The sequence below is a fragment of the Hyla sarda genome, chromosome 5, assembly GCF_029499605.1.
Source record: "Hyla sarda isolate aHylSar1 chromosome 5, aHylSar1.hap1, whole genome shotgun sequence".
NCBI lineage: Eukaryota > Metazoa > Chordata > Amphibia > Anura > Hylidae > Hyla > Hyla sarda.
Genome location: NC_079193.1, coordinates 341013814 through 341037768, shown reverse-complemented (window position 1 = coordinate 341037768; position 23955 = coordinate 341013814).

Below are 23955 nucleotides of genomic sequence, written 5' to 3'. Positions count from 1 at the left end.
AGACGCACACGCACACACACACACACACACACACACACACACACACACATACATACACACACTGACATACAATCACTCACATATATTTAACCCGATAACGACCATGGACGAGTATAGACGTCCAGGTTGGCGGGCGTTCCCGCACCTGGACGTCTATACTTGTCCATTCTTCTCATGGGTGCTGCCCTGTGCACCCACGAGATCGCGGCAGGGACTCGGCTGTATCACACAGCCGGGACCCTGCTGCACTGCCAGGACCGAAGTAAACTTCGGTCCCTGCAGTTTTAACCCTTACAGCCGCGGTCGGAAGTGACCGCGGGCTGTAAGTGTTATGACAGAGGGAGGGGGCTCCCTCTGTCTCCTCTGCACACCCCGCATCGCGATCGCGGGGTGCTGCGTGTAATACGCGGCTGGCCGGGGCCTGCCGCACAGCCGGGAGTGAAGTTCACTTCACTCCCGATAGTTTAACCATTACAGCCGCGGTCAGAAGTGACCGCGCGCTGTAAGGAGTTCTGACAGAGGGAGGGGGCTCCCTCTGTCTCCTCTGCAGCACCCCGCAGCGCAATCGCGGGGTGCTGTGTGTGGCCGCACTGCCGGGAGTGAAGTTCACTTCACTCCTGACAGTTTAACCCCTACAGCCGCGGTCAGAAGTGACCGCGCGCTGTAAGGAGTTCTGACAGAGGGAGGGGGCTCCCTCTGTCTCTCCTGCAGCACCCCGCATCGCGATCGCGGGGTGCTGCTGCATACCTGGGCTGCCGGGGGTCCTACAAAGACCCCCAGGTCTGCCCTGGGTATTGCCTGAGAGGCACGTCCTAATATGCTGCCTGCTAGTGAAAACTGGCAGGCAGCATATAACTGTAATGCTTTGGAATACTAAGTATTCCAAAGCATTAAAAAGTGTAAAAATAAATAAATAAATAAAATAAAAGTGTAAAAATAAATAATGTGTAGGATCGCATTGGCGGACATCCGCAGCATGTAATATGCTGCTGATGTCCGCCACGTGATCCTACACATTATGCAGAAGTCACGGTAATGAGCTCGCTGCTGCGGCTGGGTAGCTTTGTGCGTCCACTCATAGCGGCGGATTTCCCGCCAGCAGTCATGAGCGGACACACTGAGCTACCCAGCCGCAGCAGTGATGGATATATTCGCCATGAGCGGGTGCTTATTCCCACAACATGGCGGATATGTCCATCAGGAGCCTTAACTGTCACAGACAGACGTGTTATACTGCTAGCCGACCAAGGACCAATCAGAGAGGTCCCTGGTCCAGCCAATAACTTGTAGGGGTGCGGTATTTAAATGGGGTCACTTGTGGGGGTGGGGGTACTGTTCTGCCCTGAAAGCCAAATGGCGCTCCTCTCCTTCTGAGTCCTACCACGCGGCCAAGGAACCATATATGGCCAAAGCGGGGGTATTTCCAAACATGGGAAAAGCAGCGAAATAAAATATAGGGTGCATTTCTTTCAATATCAGAAGTGATGTACAAAAAATATGCCCCCCAAATGATGCATTGGTGAAAAATTGCAATTTTCGAATTTTTAACACTGACTTTGTAATAATTCCTGCCAAAAAACTATGGTGTTAAAATACTCACTGTACCCCCTAGCGAATACCTTGAGGGGTCTTGTTTTTAAAATGGGGTCATTTGGGGGGGTGTTCCTATGTTCTACTACCTTTTTAATTTCTGCAAACCTTGCATAGCACATAAAAAAAGATGTACTTTTCAAAATTTTCAAAATTTCAAGTTAAATTGTTAGGCTTCTAACTAATTTAAAATGTTAATTAAAAACTAAAAAATGACGTCAAAATAAAGTAGACATCTGAAAGTATAAGTTTCATAAACTATTTGGTCAGTATGTATAAATATATGCAACCAATTAGTGTTAAAATAGCAAAAAATCGTAATTTTTTATAAAAATTTTATGATTTTTTGCATTGTAAAAAAAAACTACAAATGATATCGGCTTACTTTTACTATGTACATGAAGGACAACTTGTGACAAAAAAACAATGTCAGAATTATCGTGATTGGCAAAACGTTACCAGAGTTATTCTCTAATAAAGACAGACATCCCCGATTTGAAAAAACAGGCCTGGTCTTTCAGGGGCGTACAGGTTTATTTGCATTGGTCCTTAAGGGGTTAAAGTTACTTACAGTAAGGGCTGCATAGACTGGAGTCTGTGTCCGGACAGGATGTGGGCGGGGCTTCTCTCTGCCTCCGCTGCTCCTGTCTCCTCCGTGTGGAGAGAAGCTTAGAAATGGCAGATAATGACAGGGTGAGTGGCGCCCCCTTGCTGCAGGGAGGGCACAGCACCCTCCATTAAACCCCATACAAATCTCCCCAGCAATGGATCCTTTTTACTGCACCTGTTACCCTGAGTCTGTAGCTCCTTTTGTGAGGGCACTAGAGGGGCAGGTGAGGAAAAGGGCAGGGGCTCCAGCCCCCTTTTACCCCTATGTGTGCACGTCCCTGCACATAATTGTTTCTGCTATTCCGCTGTCACCTCCCATCCCCACAGTATCATGTCAGAGCTCCATGCACTGACAGAAAGCTTGTACTTTACTGGAGTGGCATTTACAAACAGATAAGGTGGCCAGGCTGGGGAGCCAGTGAGCTCCAGCCGGTCCCCCACCCCCCACTCCTGCTATGCAGAACGGTGGTCAGTAACCAATCACATGTAAACAAGTATGATAGAGGAATATCCAAACCAGTGCAAGTTAGAAAATGACATGTATTTGAAAAAGTGTATAACTTTACATGACTACAACTTAGAATGTGATTTTGCAGATGGGAATACCCCTTTAAGCTACTGAAACAGCTCTGACCCATCAAATAGTGGTGATCTTGTAGACAAGAGCCCATGGCTCCACAACCATTTGGGCAGATCCACACATACGATTCCTTGTGGCCTTTTGCCTCCATAATTGTCGACTGTGCATATCCTATTACACAGAGTCCAGCTGATGAACAAAAACCTTTAAGTACTGTAATAGCCCCATTACCAGGGCTCAACTGAGTTCCTGCACTTTTTCCACAGCAGGAACACCGTTCCCATTAGCAGAAGTCCTGCAGAACCATGCTTTATGTGGAAGAGTTCCCATACTTTTTTTTACAGGACTTGACCCTTGCCCATTACATTGAGTGATTTTCGGCCAAACAGACCAACATCCCCTTGAGTAACAGGGCTAACGATTAGCCTATGAAAGCACCATACTGACCTGCTGAAAAATCATCGGCCATCGACTGCACATCTTCCCGTATAATAGGGGATGGCTGATTGCAGAAAAGGGCCACGTGACTGATGCAGAAGTCAATCTTGGGGCCTGGCTCTGTAAACAAGCACCGATCACCAAGATTGGCAATCTAATATCAAACCATTGCTTCTAAAATGAAAGTTGACCTGTCAGTAGAAAAACATGGATGTAAATACTGGCTAGATAGGGCTAGTCATTTTCTTCATAGTCCTTTCCAGTGCTGGGACATAAGCCTTTTTGTTATTATTAAAATGAGGCTTAAAAGCCCAGGGGGTGTTACCTAGAATGGCTCAATTCAAACTATGTTTCTGGCATATGGCAGCCGTCTCTGCAGGGAAATGTAAAAACCGGCCAATGTCGTATTCCCCGCCAGACACACGCCTCATCCCATTAATTTGAAGGGGTCATATTGTGGCTCCGGTTTTGTTGCCGGACTGAAAACCGTGGTTTGCTGCTGTTTTCAGTCCGACAATAAAACTGATACAGTGAAAAAATTACCCAACCAGAGTAACAATTTGACTCTGGCAAGCTCATTTAAATGAATGGGATGCAACATGAATGGGTGCATTCACACTATGTTTCTGACATATGGCAGCCAGCCAAAAACTGTATGCTGCCATATTCCCGCCGGCTGCTGTATGTTAGAAACATAGTGTGAATGCACCCTTAGTCTAATCCATAGTCTCTTCATCGAGAGTGATCTGATGTAGGTGAATGCAAAGTGGCTGATGATAAATAGTACATGGGTTGGACTTACCAGGGCTCTTGCCATGCTGGGGAACACCCCCCTGGCACATGAGCCTCATTTTCATAATAACAAAAAGGCTTATGTCTCAGCAGGGTCACAAGCAACAAGGGCTCATTGATGCATGTAGTAGGAGCAAAGGCTAATCTGCCTGGTCCAATCCCACAGAAGAGCTGCTGTAGGGCAAATTGGTAAAAAAGTAATGGCTATAATGGAAAGATGTCAAAGCACACAAGGCATCACAGCTTGCTATATACGGATTTGCATGACCTGTTGGCCATATCCATGCTGACCATCTGTACCTAGAATGCATGAACCTCAGATCAGAAGCATGGAGCAATGGGAAAGGATGGCCCAGTCTCATGAATAACATTTCCTAGGAAAGAAATGGCCCTAGGATTTACTATATTAAGAAGACTAGCCTGTGGGGGTAGTGAGATGCTTTGGACAATATTCTGAAGGACACTTTGGGTCCTGGCATTTATGCAGATGTTATTTTGACAAATACCACCAACATTGTTGAAGACCAAGTCCATTTGCTAATGGCAGTTTCATAAATCTGTTTCAGTGCTTAGCAATGTTCAGAATCCACAGAGAATGAATGGGTGCTGCTACATTAGTTTGGGGGACAATTGATTTCCATGTACTCGATCAGTGAGGGTACAAAGTGTTTCTATCATACAAATACCTTTGCTGTTTCCTTTATAAGTTTTTTTTTTTTTTTTTGGTGCAGATGCACTTTAGTGCTGCTGGGGGTGTCTGTGGACAGAATTAGTCCACTGCCCCCTCGGGCAGCTAAAAATATAATACCTTCTTAGGGTACATTCCCACATAGAGCTTACACAGCGTGTTTTCTGCTGCGCAAAATATTCCAGATGAGCATACATATATGGCTACCTGGTGGCATCCCAGTGTTTTCAGTGAGGGGGTGACTGGGATACTTGGCTCTGCCTCCAAACCTTTCTGTATGCTCATCAGAGAATATGCAGCGTATTTTGGGCAGTGTGAAACCTGCTATGTAAGCGCTACATGGGACTGTACCCTGACTCTGCCTGCAGATAGGTATTGGGGAATCAAGTATAGTGAAGGTAAATACTATATGGCTGCTTTGCAGTGAACAATGGATCACTATGCAGATCTGACTATGACGAAAGTGACTGAGCATGAGTGACCACGAGCACTCGTCTGATGAATATGCACATTGCTATGCACTAAGAATAATTTACTAACATTTAAATGGCAAACATTTTTTATTGTTTACGGTTAGAGATGAGCGAACTTTTGAAAAATTCGATTTGGCCGATTTGCTGAATTTTTTGAAAAAAATTGGTTCCATCCGAATTTATTCGCAGCAAATCTACATTAAAAACGGCTATTTCTGGACTACAGAGAGCCTCATTAGGGGTGTAGAACACTTTGCTTTGTTCTAACACCTATATGGAGTGTGCTGGGGTAGTGAAATAATACTGTTTTTCAGTATGACTGATTACAGGCATCACTTTAGAATCACTGCTGCAGAGCGGCACAATGACAGAGCCTGGAAGTGGCATCAGTATGAGGAGACCATATAGTGACTGAATGACACAGTGTGGAGGTGTTGGCAGCATGAGGAGACCATGTAGTGGCTGAATGACACAGCATGGAGGTGTTGGCAGCATGAGGAGACCATATAGTGGCTAAATGACACAGCCTGGAGGTGTTGGCAGCATGAGGAGAACATATAGTGGCTAAATGACACAGCATGGAGGTGTTGGCAGCATGAGGAGACCATATAGTGGCTGAATGACACAGCATGGACGTGTTGGCAGCATGAGGAGACCATATAGTGGCTGAATGACACAGCGTGGAGGTGTTGGCAGCATGAAGAGACAATATAGTGGCTGAATGACACAGCATGGAGGTGTTGGCAGCATGAGGAGAACATATAGTGGCTAAATGACACAGCATGGAGGTGTTGGCAGCATGAGGAGACCATATAGTGGCTGAATGACACAGCTTGGATGTGGCTGAAGCATGAGGAGACCATATAGTGGCTAAATGACACAGCGTGGAGGTGTTGGCAGCATGAGGAGACCATATAGTGGCTGAATGACAAAGCTTGGATGTGGCTGAAGCATTAGGAGACCATATAGTGGCTTAATGACACAGCGTGGAGGTGTTGGCAGCATGAGGAGACCATATAGTGGCTGTATGACACAGCTGGGATGTGGCTGAAGCATGAGGATACTATATAGTGGCTGAAAGACACAGCATGGAGGTGTTGGCAGCATGAGGAGACCATATAGTGGCTGAATGACACAGCATGGAGGTGTTGGCAGCATGAAGAGACAATATAGTGGCTGAATGACACAGCATGGAGGTGTTGGCAGCATGAGGAGAACATATAGTGGCTAAATGACACAGCATGGAGGTGTTGGCAGCATGAGGAGACCATATAGTGGCTGAATGACACAGCTTGGATGTGGCTGAAGCATGAGGAGATCATGTAGTGGCATAGTGACACAATGTGGAGGTGTTGGCAGCATGAGGAGACCATATAGTTGCTGAATGACACTGCCTGGAGCTGGCAGCAACATGAGTAGACACTAGGGCTTTAGAATCCCTAAGATTAAGAGATCAATTTAAATAAAAAAATTAAAGATTTATGGTAGCTGGTAGTGTTGAGCGGCATAGGCCATATTCGAATTTACGATATTTCGTGAACATATGGACGATTATTAGTAATATATTCACAAAATTTGCATATTTGCAATATTCGCGACCTTTTTTTAACTATGCGCCATAAAATTTGCATTCACATGCGCATTCACCATAAAATTTGCAATATCGAGTGATAAAAGAGCTAAAAGAAGGGATGGATCAATATGCGTGAAAATTCGCATATGCAATTTTCGGGCACCCGCCAGTCTGACACAGTAACTAGTATTGGAGCCTTGTTCACACCACAAGCTGGAAGCAGGGAGGGATGATCACTGTGATATGTACTGTGAAAAAAAATGCAAATATTCGTAATTGCAAATATTTAGTGCTATATTCGCAATATTCGTGAATTTGCGGATATGCGATATTCGCGATAAAAATTTGCATTGTGAATATTCGTGCTCAACACTTGTAGCTAGAGCTACCATAAAGATTTTTAGGCCCAGGCCCAGCAGCATCAGTAAACCATATATTGGCTGAAGGACACAGCCTGGAGATGGCTGAAGCATGAGGAGACTATATAGTGGCTGAATTGCACAGCCTGGAGTTGGCGGCAGATTAGGAGACAATAGGGCTCACAATCTCTAAGAATAAAATAGGAATTTTGAAATTTCCATTGAAGATGTATGGTACCTATTGCTACCATAAACATATATAGGTAATGTCCTTGGCCCAGCAGCATCACTAAACCATGTAGTTGCTGAATGACACAGACTGGAGCTGGCTGAAGCATCAGTAAACCATATATTGGATGAATGGCACAGCCTGGAGGTGGCTGAAGCATCTCTAAACCATATATTGGATGAATGACACATTCTGGAGCTGGCAGCAGCATGAGAAGACACTAGGGCTTCACAATCCCTATGATTAAAAGGTGAATTTTGACATTTAAATTAAAGATTTATGGTAGCTAGTACTACCATAAAAATGTTTAGGCCCAGGCCCAGCAGCAGGGGGTCACCGAAAAAAAACACTTAAGACTTAACCTTTAATTTAATTCATATAAAATGGGAGAAAAAACCTCCTCAAAAACCATCAACAAAAATACATCTGTACTTATCAGAAAAATGGGTGCTGAGAAGGAATTCCTTCCTTATATTTCTCCCTTGGTCTAATATCACCTCTGACCACACTATCTCAGTATATTGCTTTTTAACCATATTTGACGTCACTATTTGTATATCTTGGTTCAGTATGTACTATACTATGGATTTTTCTACCTTTTGTGATCTTATTTTAGATGGTAGTGCTCAACTGACATCTGAGATATAATATCTTATAGAGGCTGTGATTGCCCAGCTGAAGGGTATATAGGTAGATATTTTGCTTAGCAACCTAGTTTCTCTTAGTTACAGACTTGTCCATTTTTATCTTGCCAGAATATCTGAGATATTATACATTATAGAGCTTGTGACTCCACAACTGTATTATATATTGGGAGACACTTGCTCAGTAACCAGGTTTCCAAGGGTTACGACCATAGGATTGTATTGTGTAGTTTGATTTTATATGTATTTAAGAACTGGTGTATTTTTTATTGATTTATTATTAACCAGGTCAAGGACGGGTTTTAAATTTTAATCTTAGAACTCTTTATGTAATTTTATAATGTTATGTAATACAGGAAGTCCCGGAATCACCATTTTGGGACTCCCTAAAGTGAAGCCAAGGTCTGGGTGTACCACTTTCCCAGGCAAATCCACAGCTTGTCCACTCATTAGCATGCCCTTATATAATGTGTCCTGGCTATGCACATCTTGATAAAGACCTCGGTACGAGCTAGAAATGCGTTGAAAGTTCCATCACCATCCTTTTATACCTTTGATGTTGAAATAAAGAAAATCTTTTATGAGAGAAGCGTCATGTTTGGAGAATTTTTTCTTTAACTACCACAATCCATTTTTGTTTTGATGGGACTTTTTGATCACTTTTGCTTAATTTTTTTATGGTATATGAAGTGACCAAAAATGCACAATTTTGTATTTTGGGTATTTTTTTACGTGTACGCCATCAACCGTAAGGTTAAACTACCCTTATATTTTAATAGCTTGGACATTACGCATGCGGCGGTACCACATATGATTATTTTTATGTTATTATTTTATTTAAAAAATGGGAATGGGAGGGGGGGAATTCAAACTTTTATTAGGAAGGGGTTAATTCACTTTTATGAACCTTTTTAAAACTTTTTAGAATTTTTTTTAGCCCCCACAGGGGGCTACAACATGCAATCTTTTGATTGCATACACTCATCGATGCTATGCCATAGCATAGCATTGATCATTGTTATCGGTGCTCTGCTGCTCCAGCCTGCTATGGAGCAGCAGATCACTGACCGGACAGCGAGGAGGGAGGTGAGCACCCTCCCGCTATCCTCTCAGCTGATCGGGACATCGCGGTTTCTCCACGATGGTTCCGATCAGCTTTGCTGAGCTGCCAGGACACTTTTACTTTCGGTTTAGATGGCACAATCAACTTTGATAGTGACATCTAAAGGGTTAATGCCAGGCATCGGCCTGATCGGTGGTGCTGGCATTAACCCTGGTCCTGGCTGCTGGCACGGGTTTGAAGCGTGCTCAATTCGTAAGCATGCTTCAAACCCCAGGAACGGGACGAGTATGTATAGGTACGCCCTCTGTTCTTAATTACCGGGACGCGAGGGCGTACCCGTACACGCTCTGTCCCCAATGGATTAAAGAAGTACTGCAGCAGTATATAACTTATATCCTGTTTGCAGGGTCCGACCGATGGGACCCCCTCAATCTCTAATACTGGGACCTGGCAATGCCATGGCTCTGCATGGCTAGTGCTCGTATCGTTGACCTCACTGAGGTCGACAGACACGCCCCCTCCATTCAGCTCTGTGGGAGAGGCAGGGTTGCACAAACGCTGCATCACCGCTTCTCCCATAGAGATACATGGAGGGGAGCGTGGCGATTGCGGCATCATGCTCACACGCCTCCTGAGCGGGGAGTACTGGGGCAGAGCAGGGGCCCAATACAGGAGAACGCGGGGGGTCCCATCGGTCAGACCCCCTGTGATCAAACACTTATACCCTATCTTGCAGATAGGGGATATCTATATGCAGCTGCAGATCTCCTTTAATGACTAAAATTAATTCTTAATGCTGTCTGCATTTCCCCCAAAATCCTCTAGTTTTGCAAAGAGAGAGAGGGGGGGTGGGGTGATGTCTCATCACTTAAGTTCATCGAATTATTCAACTACAACTCCTTGCTAGTAAATATAAATACCAGTAGTCATAATAATAGCAAATTCTTCAATTTGATTACATACATCAAATAATTACAACATGATTGGAAACACCCTTAAGCACATATACATCAGACATTTCAAAACAAATTGGTGGGGAAACACCAAATTGATACATGATATTGGACATCTAATATATGAAGCTTCAAAAAGGCTTAACTATAATGTACAGAATTTGCTGGAAAAAAAAGTGCCTTGTAAAGTTGTAAACACCTATTCCTCTGGCACACTATACTAAACACTGCGATTTTCTGTTGATGACATGACGTAGTTACAGTAATAAAATGCATGGATGCAACTATGGTGGAATATGTAGATGGCACTGTAGGACTAATATTGGCAAGTTATAAGGAGTCTGGAGAACAAAGAAGCTTGTTCGCTAATGGAGAATCCAGTGCATTTGTTACGCCGAGCGCTCCGGGTCCCTGCTCCTCCCCGAAGCGCTCGCGGCGCCAGCGCTCTGAGATTTAAAGGGCCAGTGCATCAATGATGGTGCCTGGTCCAATCACCCTGATTAGCTTGCACCTGTTCCTTGTCCTACTTATACCTCACTTCCCCTGCACTCCCTTGCCGGATCTTGTTGCCTTGTGCCTTCAGAAAGCTTTACTGTGTTACCCATACTGTGTTCCAGACCTCCTGCTATTCCACCTTTGACTACGAACCTTGCCGCCTGTCCCGACCTTCTGCTATGTCTGACCTTGCTCTTGTCTACTCTCTTGTACCGCGCTTATCTCAGCAGTCAGAGAGGTTGAGCCGTTGCCAGTGGATACGACCTGGTTGCTACTGCCGCTGCAAGACCATCCCGCTTTGCGGCGGGCTCTGGTGAATACCAGTAGCAACTTAGATCCACCGGTTAGGTCCACCGACACGCTCCACGCCAATCCCTCTCTGGCACAGAGGATCCACCTCCAGCCTGCCGAATCGTGACAGCACTTTTCCCAGATCCCCAGGCAAATGAGCAATGCTTTCAACTGTGATCAGGCACATACAGATGAAAGCTTCCCTTAGTGTGAGCAACAGGATCTGCAGCCTACACTGACAGAAGATCTATGACCTCTGTCCCCACGCAGTGCAGGCACTGATGACTTCACTTGTCAGTGACTTCACTGTAGAGGAAGGAAAACATGACCTACCTGGCTACCTACCTACCTATCTACCTCACTGCTTGGCTATCAACCTACCTACATACCTACCTACCTACTTATTTAAGTACCTATCTATTTTTTTACCTACCTTCTTATCTGGTTACCTACCTACATAGCTAATTAACTACTTAGCTAATTGATAACTTACATACTTACCTAGCAACCTATATACTTAAGTACCTAGACAACTTCTTACTTTCCTATTTACCCACAAAGCCATCTACCTACCTGGCTACATACTTACCTACCTACCTACCTGGCTACCTACTTACCAACATACTTACCTACCTGGGGGGGATTGATCAACCTACCTAAGGATGTATTTACCTACGCACCTATCTATACACCTGTTTATGAGGGGATGGGCTACCTAATAAGGGAACTAACTACTGTTGGACATATATACCTGCCTACTGTGGGGGATTTACCTACTTAATCGGGGACCAACTATTCTACCCACTTTTATTGGGCAGGACACCAAGGGGGCATTGTTACAGTTTGGGGGTCTATAGATGGGGAGATTGTGTAAAGGTGGGGAGGGCACTGGAAAAACATGGAGCCTAAAAAGTTTGTCTTGCAGATGCAGAAGAGATGAAGGTTTGGCTGGAAGAAGTCATTGTGGCGGTCTGAGTCAGATGGAGAAGAAAAGGAAAGAGGACAATGCTTATCAGAAAATATGTCACTTTACTTAACTGTATGGTAAGGAGAGGTAGGGTGTCAATGAACATGTTTGGTGGGGGTGTGTGGTTCTAGGTCATTGGGGCTGATACAGCACCTCACAAGGGGTGCAAGGGGCACTAGGTATGCCTCTGGTGGTAGCAACCAGAGCATTTCCTATGGACATCATGGCCTTAACCCCTTAACGACGCAGGACGTATATTTACGTCCTGCGCCGGCTCCCGCGATATGAAGCGGGATTGCGCCGCGATCCTGCATCATATCGCTTCGGTCCCGGTGCTCATCAACGGCTGGGACCCGCGGCTAATACCACACATCGCTGATCGCGGCGATGTGCGGTATTAACCCTTTAGAAGCGGCGGTCAAGGCTGACAGCCGCTTCTAAAGTGATACTGAAAGTATCCTGGCTGCTCAGTCGGGCTGTTCAGGACCGCCGCGGTGAAATCGCGGCGTCCCGAACAGCTGATCGGACACCGGGAGGGCCCTTACCTGCCTCCTCGGTGTCCGATCGACGAATGACTGCTCCGTGCCTGAGATCCAGGCAGGAGCAGTCAAGCGCCGATAATGCTGATCACAGGCGTGTTAATACACGCCAGTGATCAGCATAGGAAATCAGTGTGTGCAGTGTTATAGGTCCCTATGGGACCTATAACACTGCAAAAAATTTTTTTTTTTAAAAAGTGTTAATAAAGGTCATTTAACCCCTTCCCTAATAAAAGTTTGAATCACCCCCCCTTTTCCCATAAAAAAAATAAAACAGTGTAAAAAATAAAATAAACATATGTGGTATCGCCGCATGCGTAAATGTCCGAACTATAAAAATATATCATTAATTAAACCGCATGGTCAATGGCGTATGTGCAAAAAAATTCCAAAGTTCTAAAAAGCGTATTTTGGTCACTTTTTATACCATTAAAAAAATGAATAAAAAGTGATCAAAAAGTCCGATCAAAACAAAAATCATACCGATAAAAACTTCAGATCACGGCGCAAAAAATTAGTCCTCATACCGCCCTGTACATGGAAAAATAAAAAAAGTTATAGGGGTCAGAAGATTACATTTTTAAACGTATAAATTTTACTGCATGTAGTTATGATTTTTTCCAGAAGTGCGACAAAATCAAACCTATATAAGTAGGGTATCATTTTAACCGTATGGACCTACAGAATAATAAGGTGTAATTTTTACCGAATTATGCACTGAGTAGAAACGGAAGCCCCCAAAATTTACAAAATGTTTTTTTTTTTAAATTTTGTCGCACAATGATTTTTTTTCCATTTCGCCGTGCATTTTTGGATAAAATGACTAATGTCACTGCAAAGTAGAATTGGCGACGCAAAAAATAAGCCATAATATGGATTTTTAGGTGGAAAATTGAAAGGGTTATGATTTTTAAAAGGTAAGGAGGAAAAAACGAAAGTGCAAAAACGGAAAAACCCTGAGTCCTGAAGGGGTTAAGGGGCCTGGGCTGTCCACCAGGCCTTGCATTTGGCAATTACCCAGTACCACCATCCCCAAAGATTTGTGGGTACCTGGCTTTTGGTCTGTTCCCAGGATCTTTGGGCAAGTAAGAGCCGCTTAATTCTGTATGTGCTGTGTTAAGATGTGCATATAACTGAAAGCATTGAAAGACATAAAATTCTTAATAAATATTAGGATTTAAATTTTTCTTGTAAACTTCCTAATTAACCGTAAGGGTACACGGTTTATAAATAGTTCTCTTATTAATTCCTTCTAAACCTATATTTATACCACAGCTGAGCTCTACCCCTATTACTAATCCAAAATTTCCAATGTTCTAGGAACGATTATATTTGTATATTTAATGAGTCTATAAATAGAATATAGTAGGAAGAAGACTGTTTCCATGTTACCAATCTATAATGATAAAGATAACAGAAATTGTTATACATAGTTTTTTATTTGTTTATTAGTCAATGGGGACATTAATAAAAGGATTTACCGTATTTTTCGCCATATAAGACGCACTTTTTCTTCCCCAAAACTGGGGGGAAAAAGTTGGTGCGTCTTATACGGCAAATACACCCCTATCGCGGCGGTCCCTGTGGCCATCAACGGCCAGTACTCGCGGCTTATACAGGACATCACCGATCGTGGTGATGCCCTGTATTAACCCTTCAGACACGGCGATCAAAACTGACTGCCGCGTCTGAAGAGGAAGTTACACTAACCCAGCTGCTCAGTCGGGCTGTTCGGGACCGCCGTGGTGAAATCGCGGCGTCCCCTACAGCTTACAGGACACCAGGAGGGACCTTACCTGCCTTCTCGGTGTCTGCTCCATGCCGGGATCCCCTGCATGGCCGGCGCTCTCCTTCGACATCATCACGTCGACGCGCACGCCGTCCCGTCATCCAATAGGAGCGGCGTGCGTAGCGACGTGATGACGGCGACGTGATGACGGCGATGAAGAGCATGGATCCCGGGGAAGAAGACGTCCGGAGCGTCGGGGACACCACGGGGACGCGGCGACAGTGGTGGAGCGACATCCAGGGCAGCGGTGACGGGTCCGGAGCAGGGGGGACACGTGAGTATTACCTCCTATCCAGTGGTCTTCAACCTGCGGACCTCCAGATGATGCAAAGCTACAACTCCCAGCATGCCCGGACAGCCAATGGCTGTCCGGGCATGCTGGGAGTTGTAGTTTTGCAACATCTGGAGGTCCGCAGGTTGAAGCTCACTGATGGGTTCAGAATCTTTTTTTCTAGATTTTGCACCTTTAAAATTGGGTGCGTCTTATATGCCGGTGCGTCTTATAGGGGGAAAAATACGGTACTCCCTTTTACTTGCTTATGATTGTCTCTCAAATGTTTCCTGTATGACCACACAATTTTTTGTGCAACTTTATGCCTGCAGAGTGAGAAGAGCAAGTTTTTGCAGTTCGGCTTATGTGAGCAAGTTTTGAAAATGGAATTGCAGTGGTCAGAGATTTATAACGTGTCACTGTCGCAATAAAGTCGCACACCATTAAAAAATGCCATACGTTTACTCCATCTCAACCCTGGCTTACAGATTTAGCAACATCTCAAAATGGAAAACAGAATGGAGGAAAAAAAGTTGATTTGCTTACATGAGACAAATTTAAAGTGAGGCAGTTGTCTATTGCCCAGAATATCTGTTTGTAGCCATTCTATATAGCACAGTACTGTAGTTGTGTTACTAACTTCTGAAAATGTTCACATATATCCTGAGTAGGCTGACCATTTATCCTTGGGACAAGACCAAACTGGGTTATATATAGTTGCAGGCCCCCTATACTGCACCCATATATATTTGTAGGTCCCCATAGATAGTTATAGGACCCATTTATAGTTGTATGCCTATACTTCCCCCATGTATAATTGTAAGCCCCTATACTTCCCCATATATATAGTTGTAGATCCCTCTACTGCCCCATAGATAGTTGTAGATCCCTATACTGCCCCATATACAATATAGTTGTATGTCCAATTTACAGTTGTATGCTCCCATAATTCCCCCATTTCTAGTAGTAAGCCCCAATACTGCCCCTATATATAGTTGTAGGACGCCATACTGCCCCCCCCATATATATTTTTTGGCCCCAAATTGCCCATATATAGTTGAAGGCCCTTATGGTGCCCCATACATAGATATTGTACCACTTTGTGCCCCATATAGGTAAAGTCCCCCTCTTTTCTATGCCCCGATATATAGTAGTAGGTAGATGGCCCCCACAGATAAACTGACCCCAGTGACCCAGCCATACTGCCCTGCTGCTACGGTGTTCCACTGCTCCTCCAATCCAGTATCTGGACCTTCTGCTAGACGGCTTAGTCAAGCAGTAGTGGGGCTGCCCACTGGGCCATTCTTCCCATGGCCACCGGTGTTGCGGTGGAGGTGACCGTCAACCAGTGCCATGCCATTTAAGTAACAGACCCACTCGAATCAGGACGCCATATAGTGGCAAGGGGCTTGTACAGATTGATCAAAATGTATACTAACTACCTAAGTAATGATGGAACCTATACTAACTACCTAATGTTAGTTGTTAAAGGGGTAATCCAATGGAACATGATTTTTTTTTTTTTTTTAAATCAACTGGTGTCAGAAAGTTAAACAGATTTGTAAATTACTTCTATTAAAAAATCTTAAACCTTCCAGTACTTATCAGCTGGTGTATACTACAGAGGAAGTTGAGTTGTTCTTTTCTGTCTGACCACAGTGCTCTCTGCTGACACCTCTGTCCATATCAGGAACTGTCCAGAGCAGGAGAGATTTGCTATGGGGATTTATTCCTGCTCCGAACAGTTCCTGATACAGACAGTATACACTGTGGTCAGAAAGAAAAGAACACAACTTCCTGTGGAGCATACAGAAGCTGATAAATTCTGGAAGGATTGAGATTTTTTTTTTTTAATAGAAGTAATTTACAAATCTGTATAACTTTCTGGAGCTAATTGATGTGAAAAAAAATGTTTTCCACTGGAGTACCCCTTTAATGAGAATTGTGCTAAGAAGCAATAGATCACTGTATAAACTATATGGATGCGTCTTTTAAATCTCTAAATTTGTGGTACAAAAATGACAGGTTATCCTTAAAGCTTTATAACTATCAGCTCCTCCTGCTCTATACCATGCTGCCTGCATATTGGACTGTATTTTCAATGTGACAGGTTCCATGTATGTTGGCCATACACATTTGATCACATTTTTAGATTAAAATTTACAAGTCCAATTGTGGCAGGTTCCACCAACCATATAAGTATGGGGGGGGGTGTCCTGACTCTCCCTGATGATAAATGTTGGAGAGAGAATCATCGAGCATGTTGGATTTCAATTTGCCTGAATCTGTTCTTCTTAGGAGTCTGTTGACATCTCTCTCTTCATCATAACAAACATTTGCTCAGTGCTGTATATGGGGGATCAGGAGACACGCCTGGCATGCCCAACATTATAATAGCAAGCACAGTTACAATCCTATGTATGATGCTGTGCCTGGGAAAATAAGGAATGGGTACTTTATTAAGCTGATCGGTGGGGAGTCAATAAAGCATTTAAAGGGGTTCTCCGCTGCTCTGCCTTCTGGAGCTCCGCTCGCAGCATCCGAAAGTTTATTACTCTGAACGCTGTGTGCGGGCTTACGTGTTCAAGGCCGCCCCCTCGTGACGTCACGCCTGCCCCCTCGCGACATTACTCCCGCCCCCTCAACGAAAGTCTATGGGAAGAGGGCGTGACCGCTTATGGGAAGGGGGCGGCCACAAACACGGAAGCCCGCACACAGCGTTCAAATTATTAAACTTCCGGACGCTACAAGCAGAGCTCCGCAAGGCAGGGCAGCGGAGAACCCCTTTAAGGCATATTCCAGGATTTTTAAAAATGTAACTCTGCTACAGTGACTGTAAAGTTAGCACATAAGAATAATACAGTACATTAATCACGGGCTTGCAGCAGGCAGTAGACAAAAACTTAAGAGTGAAGTATGAGGTGGTGTTCTGAGGGATAAGTAGCAAGAATCCAAACTCACAGTAATAAGAAAAATAGTCGGCAACTCACCAATCTTCATCTTCACGTAGTTGCTTTATTAAAACATACTTACATACAGAGGTATGGGAGAGGGACAAAAGCGTTTCGCATGAATTAGTGCTTCCCGGATGAAGCACTGGCCAGATGAAGCACTAATTTGTGCGAAACGGCTACCGTCGCCTGCTGAACCCCCCCCCCCCCTTTTGTCCCTCTCCCGTTCCTCTGTATGTGAGTATGTTTTAATAAAGTACCTAAGTAAAGACGAAGATTGATGAGTTGACGACTATTTTTCTTATCACTGTAAGACTGTAAAGTTAGTGTAGTTCATTACATAGTGTCTTTACCTGTGTTTGATGGCTGGTCTCAAAATTCTTATGTGATCTTTACCCAAATATAAATTTTTAGCAGCATTCCAATTTAGTGTTGTCTCTTGCTTTTCCTAGCTTGCAGTGCGGCCCGAGACATTACATCACTAGTCAGGTGTTAAAAGGGAGCATGGCAATGCTTCAACGGGAAGAGCAACTGCTGAATTGAGAGTTTCAACCACAGCACAGCAGGAAAGACAGCTCAGCTGTGCCTCAATGGGTGGGGTGGCTGATGTGTGGGAGGGAGAAAGCGACCTCACACTTACTAGCAAGGAATCCTGGGAGTTTAGGGAGGTAACTGCAACAGGAAATAGCCATTTCACAAAAAGAAGCAGCAGGGTTATGGTGAACTCACAACATAGCCATTTAGCTCCAAGACAAGCACTGATTCTTCCTAAAGATGTCCATTCAGTACTAAAATCACTTTATGGTGGATAACCCCTTTAATGTTTTAGCCTAACAAACAGTAACCAACATTGAAGTACCACAAAAACATTTTTAAGCATATTTTTTGCCAAAAAAAGAACTAAAAAATATTGAACATTCCAGATAATGTATGTAAATAGAAATTGTTGTGTTACTTTCCATAAACACTGCAATGATTATCAGCGACCACGGTGCATTTAGAATCAGGTAGGACAGGATTGCTGCTGTTTTTTTTCCGGTCTGGTTCATCAGCGGCAAGTTATTTTAAACGCTTTGATGAAACAAGTCTACAGAATAACACACAGCAGTAAGTGATCGTATCTCATGTGAGATAATATCGTCTGTTTGATGAATATACCTTATGGTTCTTTTCAAAGATTCTGCTTGTTTATATCTTATTGCTAAGCGGGGGAAATATGATGCATAATTTATTATGTGCATATTCCAACATTTTCTTTTAAACACTTTCCCTATAAGAATGCAATGTTGAAATTCTTATCTTTATTCAAACAAATTGTGTTCTCTCGCTCAGTTCATAAATAAAACAAAAGAATAAAAAAGAGCATTGTAAACTGGTTTAACCATCATCATCAAGAGCTAAACATTCACTATAGTCTCTGATACTGCATTTCAGGAAGCACCAGGGTTGGAAATTGTTGCGAAAACTGAATTAAAGGGTTTTTCCACCATAAGGTGATTTTAGTATGTACTTGTCAGACAGTAATGTACATGCTTCGGAACGATCTGCGCTGACAAGGATCGGCAGATAACTATTACTTACCATCTATAGGGGAAATCCCTTCATAAGAACTGTCTATTTTTATGCCAATGTATGATTTTATAATAGGGCTCTTATCCCTGCCACAAGGGCCCTGTGACAGGCAGCACTAACTTTATAGATATTGAATTTTATTAAAATATATTAATTGAAGCACAGTCTTATACATTAATATTTTTATTATTTCTATCATGTACCAGTAACCCTGGTACTCCCTTTGAGGTATATGGTTACAAATTTGTCACTCTATTCACACTATGTCTGGTATTTACATCCAGATGTGGTTTCCCAGTCCGACTGATCCAGCTACTATCTCAAGACATTTTTTGTGTGGCTGAGAGTGAAAGGTTTGCATAAAATGTGTATGAGCTACTGGAGAGATATTGCAAATGAATGTATGTTTATTGCACACACTGAGGCCTTAAAACATGTAAAGGGTTAATATTCCTGCTCTACATAAGAATGGTGCTTTGGTCATATTATCCTCCTAGCTGATGGTTTCAGTAGAAGTTCCTAGTCCAACATCTCTATCGCAGGAGATTGAATGGAGCCAAACCACGTAGAACCAGTATAGGCCTTGCCTTTGCCAAAGCAGCATTTCCTAGCCCTGCTATTGATAGATATACCTACCCCAGGGCCACATGTTTTCTACCTAGGTACAATTCATTATACAATCAAGTCACTGTTCTTGCTCCTGTTCCTGTTCATGCTACAATACATAAAAGTGATACAAATTTTTTCATCTCCGAGAGGGAGAATATTATCTACGACAGAGAGAAGAAGGCTGACCAAGAATCTCTCTGCAATACAATAATTTTTTGGGCGGTCTGCAGTTAGAGTTAGTGCTGCTTGGCTTCCACATCAGGAAGGTTTCCTTGGATATTTAAAAATGGATAGAGGTGGTGTAGCTGACTAAAGCATAAGGACGTTCCCAAGGTTATCTGGTATATCTAAACCGTAAATAGACCTAAAATTAAATAAAAATATAGTAAACCAGTCCTCAATGGATCGTGAAGAGTGAAAAATGTATAGATAAATAGAGAGAACAGGGTGATATCCAGTGCGAATGTCACAATAAAAAGATGTAAATTAGTATTCTGGACCTGAGATATATAAGTGTACAATATTTATTATACATAAAATAAAATGGTAATCTTCTACTATCCAAGCAGGGCCCTTGCTATGGAAGTAGTGAGATGATAAAAATTACAAATAAATATGATCACAAGTGTTAAATGGAATAAAACAGAAATAGAATATAATAAAACTACCTATAAGGAATCAAATGTCCACAATCAAATGCCTCGGTCTCTTATGAAATTCACTCAAGATAAGTGTGGAATGGATCCCTTAAAAGCAATTAGAAGATTGATGCACGGCACCACTCACCACCTTGTAGATTGCTCTGCACTTGCAGGTTGGCATGGAGCTGCGCCTGGATAGTGGATTTGATGCAGTCGGAGTACTGGAAGTCCCAGAATGTCCTGATACAGTTGGCCTGTGAGTGCACGTCAAGATCGCAGAGACTAATTGCTTTTAAGGGACATGTTCCACACTTATCTTGAGTGAATTTCATAAGAGACTGAAGCATTTGATTATGGACATTTGATTCCTTATAGGTGGTTTTATTACATTCCATTTCTGTTTTATTTAATTTAACACTTGTGATCATATTTATTTGTAATTTTTATCATCTTACTATTTCCATAGCAAGGGCCATGCTTTGATAGTAGTGGATTACCATTTTATTTTATGTATAATAAATATTGTACGCTTAATTAGCCATATCTCAGGTCCAGAATACTGATTTACAATGTTTTACTGTGACATTTACATTGGATATCATCCTTTTCTCTCCATTTGTCTATCCATTTTTCACTCACTCTTCACAATCCTTTGAGGACTGGTTTACTATACTTTTATTCCTTGGATATTTTCCTATGGGTATAGTGTTTCAGAAGACAAACGGAGTGAGTAAAGCCAAGTCTACATATTGCACCACAGTAGGGCAACTTGCGAACAACTCTAATCAGTAGTTTTGGACTAAAGAACTTGAAAACCTGTGAACCTCTACATCTGCATTAGTCATTACTAGAGATTAATGAATTTTTTGAAAAATTCAATTTCACCGATTTGCCGAATTTCCCAAATAAATTTGGTTCGGTCAGAATTTATTTGCGGTGAATCACTATTAAAAACGGCTATTTCTGGCCTACAGAGAGCCTCAATAGGGGTGAAGAAAACTTTGCTTTGTTGTAACACTCATAGGGCATGTGCTGTGTTAGTGAAACAATACTGTTATTCAGAATGACATGCAGATTACAGGCGTCTCTATTAGAATCACTGTCGCAGAGCACAGTGACAGAGCCTGGAGGTGGCATCAGTATGAGGAGACCATATGGCAGCAGAATTACACAGCCTGGAGGTGGCGGCAGCATGAGGAGGCCATATAGTGGCTGAATGAAACAGCCTGGAGGTGGCGGCAGCATGAGGAGTCCATATAGTGCCTGAATGACACAGCGCGGAGGTTGCGGAAGCATAAGGAGATAATATAGTGGCTGAATGACCCAGCCTAGAGGTGGCAACAGCCTTACGAGACCATAGGGCCTCACAATTGAAAAGATTAAAGATATTTTTTTCCCATTTAAATTGAAGATTTCAAATAAATGAGCCTAAAAAGTTTTATTTAATATGCCGGCAGCATGGGGAGACCACATGGCGGCACAGTGACATAGCCTGGAGGTGGCAGCAGCATGAAGAGATCATTATCTGGCAGAATGACACAGCCTGGAGTTGGCAACCGCCTGAGGAGACCATATAGTGGCTGAATGACACAGCCTGGAGGGGGCGGAAGCGTGAGGCGACCATATACAGTAGTGGCTGAATGACACAGCCTGGAGGTGGTGGCAGCATGAGGAGACCATATAGGGACTGAATGACACAGCCTGGAGGTGGCGGAAGCATGAGGAGAATACATGGTGGCAGAATGAAACAGCGTGGAGGTGGCGGTAGCATGAGGACACCATATAGTGGCTGAATGAAAGCCTGGAGGTGGCGGCAGCATGAGAAGAACATATAGTGGCTGAATGACACAGCCCTGAGGTGACGGAAGCATGAGGAGAATATATGGTGGCAGAATGAGACAGCCTGAAGATGGCATCAGCATGAGGAAAACATATGGTGGCAGAATGAGACAGCCTGGAGCTGGCATCAGCATGAGGAGAACATATGGTGGCAGAATGAGACTGCCTAGAGCTGGCATCAGCAGCATCAGGAGTCCAGAAAGTGTCCCGGTGACAGAGTGGGGCAGTGGGTGGCCATACTAGTACTCGGTGACGAAGATGGGTGAAAGAAGGAGAAATTGGCATCAGATGTGTGGCATCAGGTGGGTGGAAGGATCAGAATAGTAGCTGAGGCCTTTAGGCAGAGGATGGACGATGGTACAGATAGGCATCGGCCAACTGACTACGTAGGATGTCTCTGTAGTAGGTCAGTTTGTCCTCCCTCTCAGTGGGTATAAAAAAGGCCCCCATTCTGTGCCGGTAGCTTGGGTCCAATAAGGTGGAGAGCCAGAAGTCATCCTGCTGCCGAATGGTGACAATGCGGCGGTCACTATGCAAGCAAGTGAGCATGCATCATGCCATCTGTGCAAGTGACTCGAGGGGCTCCCTGCCTCCATCTCCACTGCATACTGCCATGGTGTGTCTGGGTCCTCTGTCTCGTCTTTCTCATAACCCTCTAGCTCCTCTGGCTGCTCCTGCTCCTTCTCTCCTGTCAAATGACTATAAAAAGTGCCCATTTCATAAAAACCTAAACTGTGCTCAACAGTCCCCCTCCCCTCCTCCTCCTGTTCCAGTTCAGCCCCCACAGGGCTCATGTGGTTGTGAGATGTAGGCCCATGTCTCCAACACATGTTATAGGAAATTAAGCACTGGAATGACATCATTCATCCCGTAATTCTGGCGACTAACTAATAATGTGACTTCCTCAAAGGGCCTGAGCAAACGACAGGTGTCACATATAAGCTGCCACTGATTGACATTGAAGTTACACAGGGGAGTTCCCCTATCCACTTGGATCACCAAAAAATTTGTGGTTTTTCTCTGTTCGTATAGTTGGTCCAACATATGGAGGGTGGAATTCCAACGTGTGGAAACGTTGCAAATCAGACTATATTTTGGGATACCGTTCTGACACAGCAGCTCAAGGAGGGTGTGCTTTGCGGTGTATGAGTGGCTGAAGTGCATGCAAAGTTTCCTTCCCATTGTTAGGATGTCTTGCAGATGGGGGGAACACTTCAGGAACTGCTTGACAACCAGATTGAACACGTGTGCCATGCTGGGTGAACGGCTCAGGCTTTTTGGTCATAGCGCAGACAAGATGTTCTTCCCGTTGTTGGTCACCATGGTTCCCATTTCCAGTTTGCGTGGAGTAAGCCACGATTACATTTTTTGATGAATGACTTTTAGCAGTTCCTCCCCGTGTGACTGTTCGTCAAGGCAAACCATGTGAAGAACAGCGTGACACCACCGTGCTATACACACATGGCATGCTGGAGGGGCACTGAGACTTGTCCGTGCAATGGAGGCCAAGGACACGGTGGAGGATGAGGAGCCGTAGTCGCACACTGTCACATGAACAATGGCCTGAAAGTGTGGAGGTGGAAGTAGCGTGACCTGTCCAAGTTGCTGTTGTGGCTGTGCAGGAACCACATTTACCCAGTGGGCCGTAAAGGACATGTATTGTCCCTGACCGTAGTTACAGTTCCAGACGTCAGCACTGCCATGCACTTTGGTACACACCGACAGGACTGGCCCACCTGTTCCACAAAATTGTGCAGGGCTGGTACTGCCTTTTTCGCAAAGGAACAAATTGAGTTCTATGTGCTTCCACATTGTACTTTGGAGCTTCTGCTCGGTCTTTTATGGCTTCAACGTCACTCTCCGCAACTTGACTGGAAATCTGGTGAAATCACACGCTGGGGACAGTTTTGCCAAAATCACTGCCTTGTGCCTGTTCAGTCTAGAGCTGTCTCTTCTCCTCCTCCTATGCCTGGTCTGCCTCTTCCATATAAAGATTATTC